The following is a 5,784-nucleotide window of genomic DNA, read 5'->3' on the forward strand; positions in this document are numbered from 1 at the left end:
GTTTGTGCACCAGCGCAGGGGAAGCACAGAGATGCGACATGTTCTTGTAAATATGTCGCATCTCTGTGCTTTCCAAACTAACGCAGCACGGCTCAGCAAAATGACTTGCTGCACTGTGCTGCGTTACTTTGTTGTAAATCTCCCCCCTAGAGTGGGTGAAAGTGCCATAAGTATGAACTGGTAAGAGAACTTCCCTGGGCATGAAATTTGAATTTCTCTTTTCCCAAGCTTTTCCAAACAAAACCACTGCCTCAGGAATACCTCACCTAAAGTCTATCCAGTTTCATGAGGGCTTTCTGGGTTCAGCATGCTTGTGTCCAGTTGATTGTGGTGGGTATATGAAACCTATGCTACCGTGCGTTCGGGCCGAAATCATGCCTAGGTCCTGGTCTACGATGATCGTAGACTATCATTGGCACTTTGCACTATTTTGGTATTATTTTTATGTAAATCTTTAAAAATTCATATCTCTGGTTCCCCTTATTGGATATTTGCCATTTTGGTGTCATTTTGTTTATTAAAGTATTCTCTAATTTGCTTAATTAGGTGGGATTTTTATATTTTCTGCTAATTTTTCTGCACTCTGTTCTGCCTTTTCTGCTTGTTTTTTGTTGCCCTTTGTTTTGCCCTCTTCAGACCTGCGTTGCTTTTTCTACTAGTTTTTCTGCCCTCTGTTTTGCCTTTGCTGCTCACTCTTCTGCTCTCTGTTTTTCCCTCTTCTGCTCTGTTTTGCCTTTTCTGCTAATTTTTCTGCTTTTTTTTGTATTTGCTTCTCATTTTTCTGCACGCTGTTTTGCCTTTTCTGCTCACTCTTCTGCTCTCTGTTTTTCCCTCTAATGCTCTGTTTTGCCTTTTCTGCAAATTTTTCTGCTTTTTTTTGTATTTGCTGCTAATTTTTCTGCACGCTGTTTTGCCTTTTCTACTCACTTTTCATCCCTCTAATTTACCTTTTTCTGCTAATTTCTTCCCTGTTCCAGCCGGTGCCCAGCATAAATTCTATAGGGGTCGCACTGCCCCCCTACCTGGGCCAATTTTCCAAGGGCCCGCCCCCGTCTACCTGGGTTACCCTGGCCCCAAACAGAGCACCTAGCGTGCTTTGATTGGGACCGCAGGGGGACCTTCAATGCATCCTCGATCCCTGCTGGCTCCCTGCCTCCTACGGGAGTAGACATTGCTCCCACACACAGTGAGCTGCTAAATATGCACCTCCCTGTGTGTGGGATTAAATCTTCCATCTGTTTCCAACTCAAATGACTGCCGGCAGGGAAAGTGATGAAAACTCTAGTCCCAGCAAAGAGGAGCAAAGACAGCTATGTCCCAGGGTAAGCCTGGGGGGTGGTGGTCCCCATGGCCATAATTGGCTACAGGCCCCCCTCCTTTACTTTGCATGGGTCGGCCCAGGAAGGTGTTGGTTCCTGGGCCGTATATGGCTCTGCCCTGGAGACGGCCATGCTGCTCCCCTCCCACTCCTGTTTCAATTTCTGATCCTGGGTAGGTGATGGTCTCCAGGGTCCCAGAGGGCCCGAATGGCCCCAATTAATAATTCTAAGCCCTGGGGATGTGGTGGTCCCCAGGTCATATTAAAGCCCCAAAAGGGGTTCGCACGGCCCCACTCCTTTATTAAATTGAGCCATGGGGAGGTTGTTGGCCCCAGGCTCAATGAGCCCAATGGAGTGTGGTCTGTGTCAGTGTGTCTATAGCTTGTTTGAGAGACTGGGTGGCAACAGAACCGCACCTGCCCCTTTATCCAACAAGAGTCCACAGTTTTGCACAAAATATCGACTCAAGTGGAGTACTTTCTTTTGATTAATTAGTGACTGCCAACTCGTAGGGTAACTGTCCAGTGCATATTCTACACTATATCTGTGTAATGGACCAGACGGAAATGTCTCCAGTGACATAAATGTTATTTCCTAACTAGAATGTCCTTTTAGTTTTTTCAATGAATTTCTATGGTTTGTTTAATGCTATTTCTTAACTATAACATCCCTGCAACCTGACTGTGTGAGGGTGTGTGTGAGTGGTTCTGTGGATATGTCAGTGGGTGTGTGTGAGTTGTGGTTAGTGTGTGAGTGCATGTGGGAGTGGCTTTATGCGTAGGTGGGTGAGTGGCTGTGTGGGTGGTTTTGAGAGTCTGAGTGGGTGTGTGAGTTGTTGTATGTGTTTGTGAGTGGTTGTGTGGGTGTGTGAAAGTTCTGTGGGTCAGTGAGTGGGTATGAGTGGTTTTGAAGGTCTGTGAGTGGGTGTGTGAGTGGCTGCATGGGTGTGTTAGTGGGTGTGGGAGTGGTGTTTAGGTGCATAAGTGGGTTTGTGACTGGATCTGTGGGTCTGTGATTAGGTGTGGGAGTGACTGTGTGTGTGTGTGTGTAGGTGTGTGAGTGGCTGTGTGGGTGTGGAAATGGTTTTGAAAGGCTGTGAATGGGTGTGGAAGTGGCTCTATGGCTGTGTGAGGGATTGCGTGGGTGTGTGAGTAGGTATGTGAAATCTGTGTGGGTCTGTGAGTGGATGTGTGAGTGTTTTTGAGGGTCTGTGGGTGGATGTGTGAGTATGTGAATGAGTATGTGAGTATGTGTGTGGATCTGTGAGGGTATGTTTTTTTATAATTGAGGTCTGAATTCGTGGATACACCCGAATCCACCCAAATCCATAAGGATTCACGGATGCTCATGTGGTGAAAAAAGGTTTTTAGACCATTTCATGCCCATGAGGTATCATTCACAGGCCGCTCTATTAGTCCCATGAGATCAGGGTAATCTTGATGAAAAAAATGGCAGCCACAACTTTGCTCTCAGGTTGCGGCTAACCAATCATGTATGGTAATGCTCTTGGTGTGTGCATTCACAAATCATCCCGAGGAGGATCCGCGGGGATCCACATCCCTAGATATAAAAAATTGGATGCCAATTGACATCTTGAAAACTACTGAACAGGTTTATACCAAATAACAAAAAGGTCGCTTTCTGGACCAAGATCTACCTTTCTACCAACCTCTGTGTAATTCCATTCAGCGGTTCATGCTGTATTCGTGTCTAAAATCCCTAAGAGAATTAACATGGGAAATGCCTTTTTTTTTTACCCCCTCTTTTTCCTTGCCCTCACTTGATGGATAACCTCAAAACTTTCCTTACTAAACAAAAAACACTGGGGCACTTTTTGGGAAAATTTCACAATGATTCATAAAGCAGCGTTAAAGATATAGGCAGGTAAAAAAATGTCAACATGTATTTTGCTTTCTCTGCAATAGAATGATGCTGCCACTATGGGGATGCAACATAAACTGTAATTAGTTTATGTTAAAACAATAAAGTAATTGCATTTCTATTTCTAGAGTGCCAGCATTTTTCTGTAGCAGAAAAAGTAAAGCATGGATATGTTGCTGAAATACAAGAATAGCTCACTCTACAAGCTACGTCATAAACTGTCAATGGCTGTTAGATATTTGTAAAGTGTACCTACGTCCTACAGCACTTGACCATACAGCTGCAACCAAGTCATGTTATGTGCTTTGCAGAGTGCGGCTGATACCCCAAAGGAGTGACATCCTTGCACTATGGATCATCATAACACAGCGATAGCTGCAGTGGAGCAAAAAAGAAGGTGGAAACTTACCCATAATCTGAGCGGACAAGATAAAAGTCTTAGACGACTGGGAGAGCATCCCAGTGATAAGAAAGGCATGACCACCAGCCCTGCTACCTTTAATCCATAGGATGACAATCAGAGGAGATGTTGAGGAGTAAATGATGAGCAATGGGCGGTACCAAGGAAATCATTCTGCAAGAAAAATCAGTCCTGATCTGTGTACTGCTCTGTGAGTCAGGCATAAAGTTTTAAATATGGTTCATCGCTCAATGGGCAGCCAGTGTAAGTCCTGCTGATGTGATGTGATAGACGTTCTTAATGGAACTTCAGGATTAAATGTGCTACTGCATTTTGGATAGCCTGAAGGCAGTGCACAAAGTAGTCTGGCACGCCAAGATTTTATTTTAAATTCATGTTTCTTGGCATTTTATAGCAATATGAGATAGACAGACTATTTTTCAGCATGTACTTTCATTACAATATCTTACTTTTCCCGTCTATATTTTTCTAACACCATTACCATGTAGACAATTTGGTAAGGTAACGTGCATTGTTATTGTAATAATTAGACCTACATTACAGACATGCTATTCTTTCTCCATGAATTTTGTAGTTTAACACAATCATTTGTATGCTCAACTCACAGTAACAAATCTGTCACTGACACACAGTAGCATGAAGAGAAAGAAACAAAACTTATTAAAATCATACTAAAACCATACATTCGGTTGTGGTTCACATCAAGATAGCACTTCTAATTTTCCACAGTATATGTCCAGGTTTAAAGGAAAGTCCATGAGAATATTTTCAAATTATTTTATGCAGTTGATTTGCACAGACCATCAGATATGTAATGCGCTACAAATTGTCAAATCACCTGAAAAAGTCTGATATAAGAGCTTGCCCTGGTTCCTTCGGAAATGTAGGGATGTTTTTTAGGCGTCAAGATGTCGCCTTTATTAATGCTACAACACTCCTGTCAGGACTTCTTTTGGAATGAGGGACTAAATTGCCATCTGAAATAGTGCAAAAGTGGGGTAAAGCAGGGTTTAGGAAAATATCGGACTTCCTTTCATCAGAAAGATGGATCACTATTTTAGATATTTATGAGTCAAACCCAAAATAATTTTCTCCTTCTTAGCTCATACAGAATGCTGTATAATGTTTTTAGTAATTTGGAAATGTATCAGATAAATTGTAGTAAAAACAGGGTTTCTGCACTTTTAGAAGCCTCCAAAGATAAAAATCGTGGGGAATATATACAATTGCTTGCTTCTAAAAAACAAGTCTGGATCCCACCCAAACAGCAATTGAAAAATGGGGAAAATATGAAGGCCTAGAATTAACAGCTAGGATATGGGGTGAAGTCAATAAACTTAACTTTAGTGTGCCGAGAGGAGCCAATTTATTAATATTTATTTATTTAGGCATTTATTAAGTGCACAGCTACCCCCAACGGGGGTGTCCCGGCGCTGATGCAGACCGCTGATGAGAGGTGCAGAGGGAGGATCTAGGGGTTGGTGAACAACCAATTCTTTAAGGCACCTCGAAAGATGAATTCAGACTCAGAGGAACAGGGAGAGAGCATTTATCTTAAAACCTAGTGTTTATGCTGTTTCTCTCTCTATAACCCTCCCGCTAATGTGAAGAGAAACTGGGAGTGAAAAAAGGTGAGGAGAAGTTAGCAGTGCCTCACTGGAGTAACACCATGGGAGTTTACAGACTTGTACTCGCCTGTATCCTCAGGTTCTCAGCATTAGCAACTGCCAACTTATAAATCAAATGAGTGATAGGGAAAAAGAAAACAGAAACGTGTTCAGTGTGGTGTATACAAACCCTGTGAGGAGTACCGGGATCTGACGTAGGAAACCCGATACACCTAGTCTAAAAACGAGCTAGACAACCACTAGCTATACTACTTTATTCCTTGCTGTGTGTCTGCTAAATTAGAACCAACATGTTTCATTGCCTATATAATCTTGCGGCAATTTCGTCAGGGTACGGGTCAGTTGTCCACACTGCCCCAATTTTCTCTGTCAGTTAGACTTGCAGGAAACAGAGATAGCATAACACATTTCATCAACACACATATCAGACAAAGCATCAAAATAAAAACCATTGCTGTTAGTGGGGAATGTCGACATCACATATGATATATTTACCGGGTGGTTGCCCTTCATCGCTATACCTGCAACCCCTTTT

This window comes from Triturus cristatus, chromosome 2_1 (genome assembly GCF_964204655.1).
Source record: "Triturus cristatus chromosome 2_1, aTriCri1.1, whole genome shotgun sequence".
In the NCBI taxonomy this organism is placed as follows: domain Eukaryota; kingdom Metazoa; phylum Chordata; class Amphibia; order Caudata; family Salamandridae; genus Triturus; species Triturus cristatus.